Below are 12418 nucleotides of genomic sequence, written 5' to 3' on the forward strand. Positions count from 1 at the left end.
TCTTGGGGAGAATCTGTTTTCTTGCCTTTTCCAGTTTCTAGAAGTGTCCCACCCATACTCCTTGGCACATGACCCACGCCTGGAATCACATCTCCTACCTCCTCCTTTGACCTCCTTCCCTCCCTCTTACAGAACGCTTGTGATGACATTGCATCCACTCAAGAATCCAGGTCAGTCTCCCCATCTCAAAATCATTAATCACACCTGCAAGTCTCCTTTACCATGAGAAATAGCATTCACAGGTTCTAGGTATGAAGATGTGGAGATTTTTCAAAGGGTCATATTGCAGCCTACATATGGTTGAGTTGGTTGGAGACTGCACAAAGGCACCACAAATCCAGCCTGCAGTTCATTTGCCAAATCACGTGTCTTTTTCTTTGCAAAAAGATTCTGTCTGGTACCAGGCATTCGCCCAAAGGGATGCATCTGCCCAACAGGGCTGCTTTTTCTAATTTACATGAAGACTCTATGTAGGCCCGCTGGTGGCTGATTCTATCATGCCTCTTTCCCTCTAGTTTCCCAGAGTCTCCTTTTAAGCAACCCCTTAGGATTTTAGGATGTGTTTAAAACCCCAGGCCCTCACTGTTAAGAGAGTTTTTAGCTGTGCTATGCCACACTCTGATATTGCATCTAAATGGGCCCCAGGGCACTTGGAGAACAAACAGCTTTCCAATGATTTAGGTTGTGACTCAGAGGCAAAGGGAGCCCCTGAGATGCAGACTAGCTCTGCCTCAATGGGGAGCCCCAAAGACTCTTAAACTCTGCAGCTCCCCACGACTTGGGATTCTCTATCTCCCAGCTTCATGGTTTCCCCAAGTTCGGATCTCAGAACCCATCATTCATGTATCCCATCACAAGTCCCCCACGCTTTCCTGCCTGAGGCCAGCAGAGGGGCCCAGGATTCCCTGGAATGAAGAGGCATCCTCTCCTACGGTCCCAAGGGCACATCATTGTGTAGTGCACAGCAAGACACCCCAGATTCAGGGGTACATCGAGTCTCCCCAGCTTGTTGTCACACTGGGACACCTGTGTAAGGAGAAAGGGGCGGGGTAAAAACCCTAAGGATGCCTGGTCCCTTTGCCAATCCAGGCCTGCTCTGCCGATGTGGCCCCAGCAATGCAGAACTGAGTAATAGGACATCTCCTGTTACTGATATGGCCCCCCTAAACCACTGAGTCATCTCTGCCATCCTAACGGTGGAACAAAGAGGGACTTCTTCTTTCCCTGTCCTGCCTGGCCCCTGCCCCCTGTAACCGTGCTTCATTTGTTGACCACAGTTCTAAGAAATCTTAGATTCTGTAACCGGCTTGCCCAGGAGTTCTCTGTTCCTGACTTTGAACCCATTTCCCACTTTGAGTGAGTCAATGTTGATGCTGTCTAGCTCGGAGTCTCTTGTTCTGTCTGCATTCTTCTAAATGATTCTGCAAGTGTGAGGCCCATGATGCTGCCTGGAACGCGCCTTTCTGTGGGACCTCCCACATTTAGCTCCTGGTGCTTTTCCCCACTGACAGCCACTGGCCCATCTCCCATCAGAACCTGTCTTCCCTCTGTATCTCCAAGGTTCACTTATCGTGCCTGCCACCAAGCCTGCAGGACACCTTTCTTTTTCTTTCTTTTTTTTTGAAACAGAGTCTCGCTCTGTCACCAGGCTGGAGTGCAGTGGTGCGATCTCGGTTCACTGCAACCTCCGCTTCCCGGATTCAAGTGATTCTTCTGCCTCAGCCTCCTGAGCAGCTGGGACTACAGACACGTGCCACCACACCCAGCTAATTTTTGTGTTTTTAGTAGAGACGGGGCTTCACCATGTCACCCAGGATGGTCTCCATCTCTTCCCTGGTGATCCGCCCACCTTAGCCTCCCAAAGTGCTGCGATTACAGACGTGAGCCGCCATGCCTGCCCACACCTTTCTAGGGAGATAGCCACATGCACCTCCCTGCCAGCCACTGTCATTCCACCTGGCCCCTAGAATAACACCCTGCCTGGTTGTCAACCATGTCACCCAGCTGTAGGTTCCAACATCCACAGACGACTGTGTGGGTTTCATCACCTCCCGCCACACAGCTGGGTAGCCCCTGCCTCAAACCCAGATGGTCACCGGGGAGACCCAGGACACCATGAAGGCTGTTCTCTGCTGTTGACTGGTCCAAGGCTGGGACCCTTAGACCTGGGGGTGTGGGGGTTTAAAAACAAGCATGGGAACTAAGTATTGGGGGACAATGTGCATGATTTGGGGTCTAGGGTTACCCACACTTCTGCCAACACTTGATCTCTCTCAGCCACTGGAAGGCCAAGGGCAGAAGGCAGGGGTTCCCTGCTGAACGAACAATGTGTCCTGCCCTTCTTCTCCTGAAGTGAGAATTCCCATCTTGCCCATTTCATTAAAAAAGTAATAAAGGCCTTTCAAGTTTTTTTACCTTTTCCTCTTTCAGGAATCAAAAGGTTCATTTCTGGAATCAGATCCATGTAACAGGCTTTTTAAATTACCCTGCGAATGAGTTTCCTCTCCAGCAGAGCGACGGAAACCTAACAAACCTTCTAAGTGGTACCCTGGCTGGTGTTAAATTGATTCAAAGGCTGAGGTATGTGACTATGTCAGGAGGGGCGGGGGCCCGGGGCTGTCTGGCTATAGGAGTGTGCAGAGAAAATGCCAGCACCTGTCTCTCTGCGCCCTGACCTGGGTGGAACAGACCAGAGAGCTGGCAGCTGAGACGGTGCTTACAGCCTGGGGAGAGGGAGCACTTTCCTTTGGAGACAAAGGGTGTGACAGCTCTCTCAGGCCTCCAAAATCCAGCCAGCCCTAGGCTGAAGCATTCCGGAGAAATCTCTCCTAGAGGAGGTTCTCTAAGCCCAGGGGCGTGGTCTCAGGGTGGATGGCAGCTAGGACGGGTCTCTATCCTCACCATGGCCACCCTTTTGAGGCCACCCTCACACTGTCCATTCTTAATTATCTTTTTTATTTTTTTGAAATGAAGTTTTACTCTTGTAGCCCAGGCTGGAGTGCAGTAGAGGGATCTTGGCTCACTGCAACCTCCACCACCCAGGTTCAAGCAATTCTCCTGCCTCAGCCTCCTGAGTAGCTGGAAGTATAGGCTCGTGCCACATCTGGCCAGTTTCTTTTTTCTTAGTAAAGACAGGGTTTTGCCATGTTGGCCAGGCTAGTCTTGAACTCCTGAACTCAGGTGATCCATCCACCTCGGCCTCCCAAAGAGCCGAAGTTACTGCCGTGAGCCTCCGTGCCCAGCACACTGTCTGTTCTTGAGATGGGCAACTAGGCAGCATGAGCTGCCCAGGCCTTGGGTCTGTTTTATCTTCTGTGTTCTTTTTCTATCTTCTCTTTTTTAAATGCATTGTAAATGCGTCCAACAAATGGCTAGTGTCCAGAATCTACGAGGAAGATAAACAACTCAAGAAGGAAAAAACAAACAACCCCATTCAAAAGTGAGCAAGGGCCGGGAACAGACATTTTTCAAAAGAAGACAAACAAGCAGCCAAAGAACATTGGAAACAATGCTCAGCATCCTAATCATCAGAAAAGTACACATTAAAACCACAGTGAGACACCATCTCATTCCAGTCGGAATGGCCACTAGTAAAAAGTCATAAAACAACAGATGTTGGAAAAAATGCAGAGAAAAGGGAATGCATATACATCACTGGTGGGAATGTCAATGGGTACAACCTCTATGGAAAACAGTATGGAGACATCTCAAAAAAAGTGAAAACAGAAATATCCTTCAGTCCTATAATCCCACTACTGGGTAGCTAGCCAAAGGAAAAGAAATCTTATCAAAAAACACCTGTCACATGTTAATCACAGCACTATTCACAATACACAGTCATGGAATCAACCTAAGTGTCTACCAACAGATGTTTGGATAAAGAAAATGTGAGATATGTACATGTCTCTCATATACATCTCACATTTGGTTGTAGTAGTAGTTCATGGTGTGTGTGTGTGTGTATACAAAAGATCATAGACTGGGTCATTTATAAAAGCAGAAATTTATTTCTCACAGTTCTAGAGGCTGGGAAGTCGGAGATCAAGGCAGCAGTTGGTTTGGTGTCTGGAAGAGCCCCATTGCTCAAAGATGTTGCTACACACACACACACACACACACACACACACACACACACCATGGAATACTACTCAGCCATGAAAAAGGATGAAATCGTTTTTTGCAGCAGCACAGATGGAACTGAAGTCCATTGTCCTAAATAAAATGACTCAGAAACGAAAAGTCAAAAACTATGTTTTCTCTCTTAAAAGTAAGAGCTAAACAATGGGTACACACAGATATATAGAGTGGAATTATACACATTGGAGACTGCAAACAATGAGAAGACAGGAGGGAGCTGAAGGATGAAATACTGCCTAGGAGGTACAGTGTGAACTAGTTGGGTGATAGGTACACTAAAAGCCCAGACTTCACTGTTATGTAACACACCTGCACATGTACCCCCAAATCGATAAAAATTTTTAAAAATCAAATTAAAAATGGTAAAAATGCATTAGGAGCACTATTCACCATAGCCCAAAGTGGAAACAACTTGAATGACTATCAGCTAATGAATGAATAAACAACATGTAGGCTATCCACACCATGGAATATTATTCAGCCATAGAAAAAAGTGAAGTACTGATGCATTCTACAGTGTAGACGAATCTCAAGACGTCACACTAAGTGAAAGAAGGCAGCCACAAAGGACCATATATCGCATGATTCCATTTATATGAAGTGTCTGGAATCAGCAAATCTACAGAGACAGAAAGTAGCTTAGTGCTTGCCTAGGGCCCAGGGCTATTGGGCTTGAGGGTGACAGATAAAAGGTGGGGCTTCCTTTTTAAGTGATGAAAATGTTCTAAAATTGTGGTGACAAACTGTGAATATACTAAAACCCAATGAGGTGTGCAACAAATTGCATGGCATGTGAATTATATTCAAAAAAGCTGGTTTTTAACTATGCATTGTAAGCATGGGGTGGAGGGCGGAATTCGTAGCACAGATATGACCTTCAATTCAGAAAAGGAGAGTTCAAATGCCAGTTTCAAATTCTCCTGCTTCAGCCTTCTAGGTAGAGCTGGATATATGGCACATGCCACCACCATACACGGCCAATCTTTTTATATTAATATTTTTAAATACAGACAGCATTTCACCATGTTGGCCAGGCTAGTCTTGAACTTCTGACCTCAGGTGAACCACCTGCCTCAGCCTCCCGAAGTGCCAGGGTTACAGGTGTGAGCAACCGTGCCCAGCACAATGTCTGTTCTTGACATGGGCAAGTAGGCAGCATGAGCTGCCCAGGCCTTGGGTCTCTTTTATCTTTTGTGTATCCCTGGACCCCCTGGGCTTACAGGACCTCCTCTATCAAAGACTTCTCCAGAATGCTGTAGCCTAGGGCTGGCTGGACCTCTGGAGGCCTGAGAGAGCTACCATAGCCTCTGTTCTCCAAGGGAAGTTTCTCCCTCTCCCCAGGCTGCAGATTCCATACCAAGACTTCCACACTGAATAGCCTTGGGCAGATCATTCAACCCTTCTTGGCCTCTATTGACTCAGCTATAAAGTTGGGTGAATGCTGTTCACCTTAAAAGGTAGGTGTCTTATTCCATTTGCTGGGTAATTTATCAAGAAAAGAGGTTTATTTGGCTCACAGTTGTGCAAGTTGTACAAGAAGCATGGTGCCAGCATCTGCTTCTGGTAAGGACCTCAGGAAGTTTCTACTCATGGTGGAAGGTGAAGGTGGCTGGCATATCACATGATGAGAAAGGGAGCAAGAGGAAGTGCCAGACTCTTTTTAAGAATCAGTTGTCATGGGAACTAAGAGTGAGAACTCACTCGCTCTTGAGAAAATGGCACCAAGCCATTCATGAGGGATTCAACCTCATGACCCAACTACCTCCCACCAGACCTTACCTCCAACATTGGGGATCACTTTTTCACATGAGATTTGGAAAGGACAAATGTCCAAACTGTACCAACTGCTATAACAAAAGGCCATGGACTGGTTTATTTATAAAGAACAGAGATTTATTTCTCACAGCTCTAGAGGCTGGGAAGTCCAAGATCAAGGCAGCGGTTGGTTTGGTGTCTGGAGAAGACCCATTGCTCATAGATGGTACCATCCAGGTGTCCTTACATGGAAGAAGGGATGGAAAGGGGACAAACACTGAGTCCTCATATGGCAGAAGAGCAGGAGAAGAAGAGAAATAAAGAGGATTGATCCACTCATGAGGGTGGGAGCCCTCGTGATTTAATCACTTCCCAAAAAGACCCCACCTCTCAATATCACCACAATGGAAGATCAGTTTCAATGTGAATTTTGGAGGGAACACACCTCCAAACCAGAGCAGTGGGCATTAAATAAGATATGCATAGACACCCTGGTTCAGGCTCTGACACAAAGCAAAAACTGGACATCATGATAACTACTATTGTGTTAGATAGAACAGTCAACTTTGAGGCAGAATATCTAGGTTCTAATCCCAACCCTACATGACGTCACTGGATGACCCTGGAAGCTCACAGCCTCCCTAAGCCTCAGTGGCACCGGCAGTAAGATGGGATGAGAGGCCTGACTTTACAAGGTTAGGTTGGAAAGGTCGGAAGCTAACAAGTGCGGGAGTCCTGTATGTTGGGAACCCAGTACAAGTTTGTTAATGATCAAATGGATAGATGAATAAATGATGGATGGATGGACAATGAGTGTGAGACAGATACTCATTCAAACACACACATACACACACACACACACACACACACTCCTTCAGAGTATCAAGACAACAAACTCATAACTTACCTTGCTGGTTAGCATTCTCAGTGCAAGGGTTCCAGCCCCCAAGAATAGACTGGGGCCCAGAGACTCTGAGAGAAGCCTGGAGTCACTGCAGGGCAAAGATGAGAAGCTGTTTCATCCAGGACAGTCCTGGGACAGAGAACACTCAATTTTCCTCTTGAAAAATAGAAATACTGTGTGTCTCTCATGGTCTCCCTGAGCAACTGAGACCCATCAGGTGCCAGACCCCCCTCTGCCTGTCTCTGTGCCCTTCCCAACCTGTCCTAGGGCCGCTACCCATCCCCCTGTGGAGGGCCCCTGGTTCCCCTGCCTCATCCACTTACTGGGACAGAGTAGGACCTGACCATCTCCCTCTACCTGGAGATTCACAAGAAAAGTAAGGAAGAGGAGAGTTCCAGGGACCCTTGAAAAGGCCACAGCAACTTCCCATGTTCCTCTTGAACATCAACTCCAAGTCTAAGGGGCAAGCGAGGTCTGTATATGAGCCTTGGCCTTCTTGTTATTTGGAGTTACCAAGGTGGTAACAACAATCACGAACTACATGGCTGTGCTGAGGGAAAGCCAAGCTCAAGTTCTTTCAGGAAAACTGGAGCCAAGCTCCGTACATTGCAAAGGGGATTATCGAAGTGAGGTGCAACCAAAGATAGAGTGCAAAGAACCTGTTTACCAAGCAGTGACCTGTCCATCATCACAAGTGCTGCTTCCCACCACCTTTGCCAGGTAAGCGGGTCAGGACAACCACCCTCATTTCCAGAGGAAGACTTCAGGTCACAGGTCACACTGCCTGAAATCGGCAGGGCTGCCTGTGCTGAAAGGTCAGGGACTTCTTTACTCCCCTCTCCTGAAGACCTGCCTCCTACAAACTGTGTGAAACACACTCATTATCCAAATGCTGGGAATGGCTGCAAAGGACTGCAAACTGGAGTTTCTTTGTGCCTGGCATTAATGATTTCTTCCCCAGTGGATGCTGAAGGAGGTCGCTAGTTGCTCAGCTTGGTGAATGTAATCCCCCTGCCAAAAGATGAACAGAAGCTGAGGGGGTAGCTATGTTTGGGCGAGATCCAGTTCCAAGGCTCCTCTGGGAAGGGAGAAAACAGCCAAGGGGCTGCAGAACATGTGGGGGCAGTTCTGCATTCCCCTGGAAGCTCCCCAACCCTGAGGCCCCCACACATACAGGATCCCAAGGAGCAAGCCCCAAAGGATAAGGACCCCATTTCTACAGAAGCTAGTATTATACCCCCAGAAGGCAGCAGAGCTCCTTCAGGGAGACCAGGTGTTCTCTCTTGATCCCAGCTTTTTTTTTTCCATTTTGTTGTTTCTTGTACTGCCCCTTTCCTTTCCTGCCCTAGGTGAGTCGGCGTCCTCCTGCCACTTGCCTTCCCAAACGTACACCCAGTGCAAAGCCTGCTGCAGACAGAAGAGGTGCCAGGGGACAACACAGCCCTGGATAGACACAGTCTCTGGCCTCCTGGACTTGATATTTTACTGGAAGAGACACGCAACAAGCAAGTTGGTGACCAAAAAGTAAAAATAAGAAATCCAAACTCAGTAAAATATCTGAGGAGTTTCCTTCTAAGCCAAAAATAGTGACCATGGCCCATGACACTGCCTCAGGAGGTCTTGAGAACATGTGCCCAAGGTAGGTGGGTTACAGTTTGGTATTATACATCTTAGGAAGACAGAAGTTACAGCCAAAGACATAAATAAATGTATGGAAGGTATGCGTTAGTTCACTGGCAAAGGTAGGACATCTCAAGGGGGCAGGAGGAGCTTACAGGTCACAGGTGGATTCAAAGATGTTCTAACTGGCAGTTGGTTGAAAGAGTAAAGCTTTCCCTGAAGAGTTGGAGTCCGGAGAAAGAAATACTCGAGTTAGGCTAAGGAGGGTTGTGGAAGCTGAGGTTCTTGTTATGTAGGTGAAGACTCTAAGTAGCAGGCTTCAGAGAAAATCAATGGGAACTGTATCTTATCAGACCGTAAAAGGTGTCAGACTCAGTGAATTCTCTCCTAGATCAGGAGTAGATCTGGAAAGGGCAGGGGATTCTTACAGAATGCGAACTTTCCCCTTCAAGAGACAGCTTTGCAGGGCCATTCCAAAATACGTCAGACAAATACATTTGGAGATAAAATACTCTGAAGGAAATACTCTGAAGGAAATCAGAGTATTTTATCTCTGCGATTTATCATGGGACACTGCACCAGGGTCAGGCTGGAGTTGGATACCTTATTACTACAAAGAGTCTTTTTTTTCTATCTCATGGTCTCTATTTTAATGTTAATGCTGGTCAGTTGCACCTAAACTCCAAAATGGAGAGGGTAGAGCAAGGTGTGTCTAACCTCCCTTCCCATCATGGCCTGAACTAGGTTTTCAGGTTTTCTTTGAGATCCCCCTGTCCAAGATTGGGGGTGGGGGTCCATTCAGTCAGCTGGGGGGCTTAGGATTTTATTTTTTGTTTACAAAGTCAACCAAGTTACGTATCATAATTCTAGGAGGGATAAAAACAATAGAGGAAGGGAAAGCAGGGTAGTGGGGGAGGGGGACCAGAGGCTGGAGCTTCTTTTTGAAAGAGTCAATCATGAGGTGGGAGGAGCAGCATTCAAGGATGGGGAACAGCCAGTGCAAAGTGCTGGAGATGGGAATAAGGTTGGCATACTTGAGAAAAAGGGGAAGGCCAATGTGGCTGGAGCCTGGAGAGCCACCAGAAGGGGTAACCAAAGGCACATCATCAGGGCCTTCACGCCAGGCATGGAGCTAGGATTTCACCCCCAGGGTTATGGGTGGTCCTTGGAAGGTGTCTGCATACACAGTGATGCGATCTGATGTGTGTTTCAGAAAGGTCACTTGAGCTATTGTGCGGATGGTCAGGATGAGAGAGGAGAACATGGAAGCAGAGAATGATCTGGAGCCTCTGCAGCTGTCTGGATGAGATGGTGTTGGCTTGGCCTGGGTACCGGGGCAGAAGACAAGAAGTGGTCAGATTCAGCGTTTCCTCAGAGGTGATGCTGCTGGGACTTGAGGATGGCCAGCATGTGGGGTGTAAACACAGGAAGGGATTCGAGGAGTGGTCAAGGGGGTTTTCAGCCTGAGAAAAGGAGGCTGTTTCTTGAAATGGGAAGACTGGGGGAGGCGGAGGCTGGGGCCAGGGTGAGACTGGGTGGAAGAAACAGAATATTTTGGATATGTTAAATTTGAGACCATGAATATGCAGTGCCAGGCTGTAGTCAAGGCTGAGCGAGTATAACCGTAACTAAGAATTTTTCCTCCACGACTTCCTCACTCCAGAGCCAGCCTGGGGCAATTCTGCTTCACAGACACGGTTCTGCATATTCACCTTAATTGTGGGATCTGGGACACCAGGACCAGCTTTGACACCAATATGTAGAATCTCCTCAACAGCAGGTCCTTGACTTAAGCTCAGAACAGGCCTTATGGGTCTAGAAGCTGATGCTCCACAAAGAATCATGGTGTGGCCACCCTGCCGTGACTGCCTCTCTCCCCTGGCCATCTCTCAGATGTACATGCAACTGGCAAACAATTATTCAGAACTTCTAGACTATGCGCTAGGAAATGGAGGCTGGAAGATGAATTTCACAGTCTCACGGTAGGGAGATAGACTCTTTTTTTTTTTTGAGACGGAGTTTCGCTCTCGTTACCCAGGCTGGAGTGCAATGGCGCGATCTCGGCTCACCGCAACCTCCACCTCCCAGGTTCAGGCAATTCTCCTGCCTCAGCCTCCTGAGTAGCTGGGATTACAGGCACGCGCCACCATGCCCAGCTAATTTTTTGCATCTTTAGTAGAGACGGGGTTTCACCATTCTGACCAGGATGGTCTCAATTTCTTAACCTCGTGATCCACCCGCCTCGGCCTCCCAAAGTGCTGGGACAACAGGCTTGAGCCACCGCACCCGGCCGGGAGATAGACTCTTAAATAATACAGCAGAGGCTGGGCACGGTGGCTCATGCCTGTAATCCCAGCACTTTGGGAGGCTGAGGTGGGTGGATCATTTGAGGTCAGGAGTTCAAGACTGGCCTGGCCAACATGGCAAAACCCTGTCTCTACTGAAAATACAAAAATTAACCTGGTGTGGTGGTGTGCACCTGTAGTCCCAGCTACTTGGGAGGTTGAAACATGAGAATCACTTGAACCTGGGAGGCGGATATTGCAGTCAAGTAGCCAAGATCGTGCCACTGCACTCCAGCCTGGGCAACAGAGTGAGACTCTCTCAAAATAATAATAATAATCTAGCAGAGAGGAAAACTTGCTAACTAGAGGTCCCACCAGGGTGCAGAGGGATTGCACAGGGAGAATTCATTTTGCCACAAAGAATCAGAAAAGCTTCATCCAGGAAGCGTTGTTTCAGCTGCCCTTGCAGGATGAAGTGGGTGCCGGTATTTCTGTTCTATGGGACAGCTAAGTAAAGAAGCAAAGCTGTGAAAGCACGCAGCCAGCATGAAGCTCAGGTGCCAGGAGAAACGTGGGAGATGGGCCTGCGTGGCCCAGCGCATCTTGCAGGAATGGCTACGCCTGTACAGATCCCATCCTCTTTGCTCTTCTCAGGATATGATATTGGTCTCCATCAACAGGCAGGAGTCTACGTTCCCTCTCCTTGAACCTAGGCAGACCCCTTATAATTGCTTTAGCCAATGCAATTTGGCAGAAGTGGTGACGCAGGTACCGGGAAGTATAGGACTTCTTGGTTCTTTGTCATCTCGAGAGAAAGATTTTGGCCAAAACCACTAATTTAGCCAAATAGAGAATGTATTGAAGGGAAATAAGGAGCAGAGGGTTGTTTAAAGGAAAGTACACTGCAGAGGTGAGGCAGAGCTGGCAGCTGAGGGCAGTGAGCCAACAGCAGCGTGATAGTTCTGTGCCGGGTATTTTGCTGTTTTTTGAGATGGAGTTTTTCACACTTGTTACCCAGGCTAGAGTGCAATGACACCATCTCAGCTCACTGCAACCTCTGCCTCCCAGGTTCAAGCAATTCTCCTGCCTGAGCCTCCCAAGTAGCTGAGATTACAGGTGCATGCCACCATGCCCGGCTAATTTTTGTGTTTTTAGTAGAGATGGGGTTTCACCATGATGGCCAGGGTGGTCTCAAACTCCTGACCTCAGATGATCTGCCCGCCTCAGCCTCCCAAACTGCAGGGATTACAGGCGTGAGCCACCGCACCCAGCCTCTGTGTTGGGTTTTGAGGATGTTGGACTCTTTTTTGAAGTTCCCACCTCTGCCCTAAGTCTCTGTTCTCTTTGTCTAGTTTTTTGGCCCTCCCTTAGGTCTCTGCCTTGTCTCTGCCTAATTCCCACCCTAGGCTTGTGGGACCCTTCCTGATTATTCGTGCCGCATACAAATCCTGCCTCATGGCTATGTAATTTATTTGCAGGTTTTGTGTTGGTTTGGTTTTTGAGACACAGTCTTGCTCTGTTGCCCAGCGTGGAGTGCACAATCATGACTCTGCATCCTTAACTTCCTGGGCTCAAGTGATCCTCCCACTTTAGCCTCCTGAGTAGCTGAGGTTACACATGCATGCCATGATGCCTGGCTAATTTTTGTATTTTTTATAGAGACTGGTGTTTCTCTATTCTGCCCAGGCTGGTCTCGAACCCCTAGGCTCAAGTGATC

The 12418-nt window shown here is 48.0% G+C and overlaps 1 long non-coding RNA gene across 3 annotated transcripts in view; it reads left to right on the top strand.

The window, feature by feature from the left end:
• The window catches only part of LOC118149167 (uncharacterized), a 37728-nt gene that overhangs the window by 1897 nt on the left and 23413 nt on the right, over window positions 1-12418 (top strand). Inside the window, exons 2-4 of one of the 3 annotated variants that reach the window (XR_008477599.2) lie at window positions 2431-5594; window positions 8146-8435; window positions 9630-9793. This is a non-coding gene — a long non-coding RNA (uncharacterized LOC118149167). Of the gene's footprint in view, window positions 1-2430; window positions 8436-9629; window positions 9794-12418 lie in introns of all 3 variants that reach the window. The other 2 variants (XR_004736443.3, XR_004736442.3) reach the window with 2 other exon arrangements.

The sequence above is a fragment of the Callithrix jacchus genome, chromosome 2 (assembly GCF_049354715.1).
Source record: "Callithrix jacchus isolate 240 chromosome 2, calJac240_pri, whole genome shotgun sequence".
Classification (NCBI taxonomy): domain Eukaryota; kingdom Metazoa; phylum Chordata; class Mammalia; order Primates; family Cebidae; genus Callithrix; species Callithrix jacchus.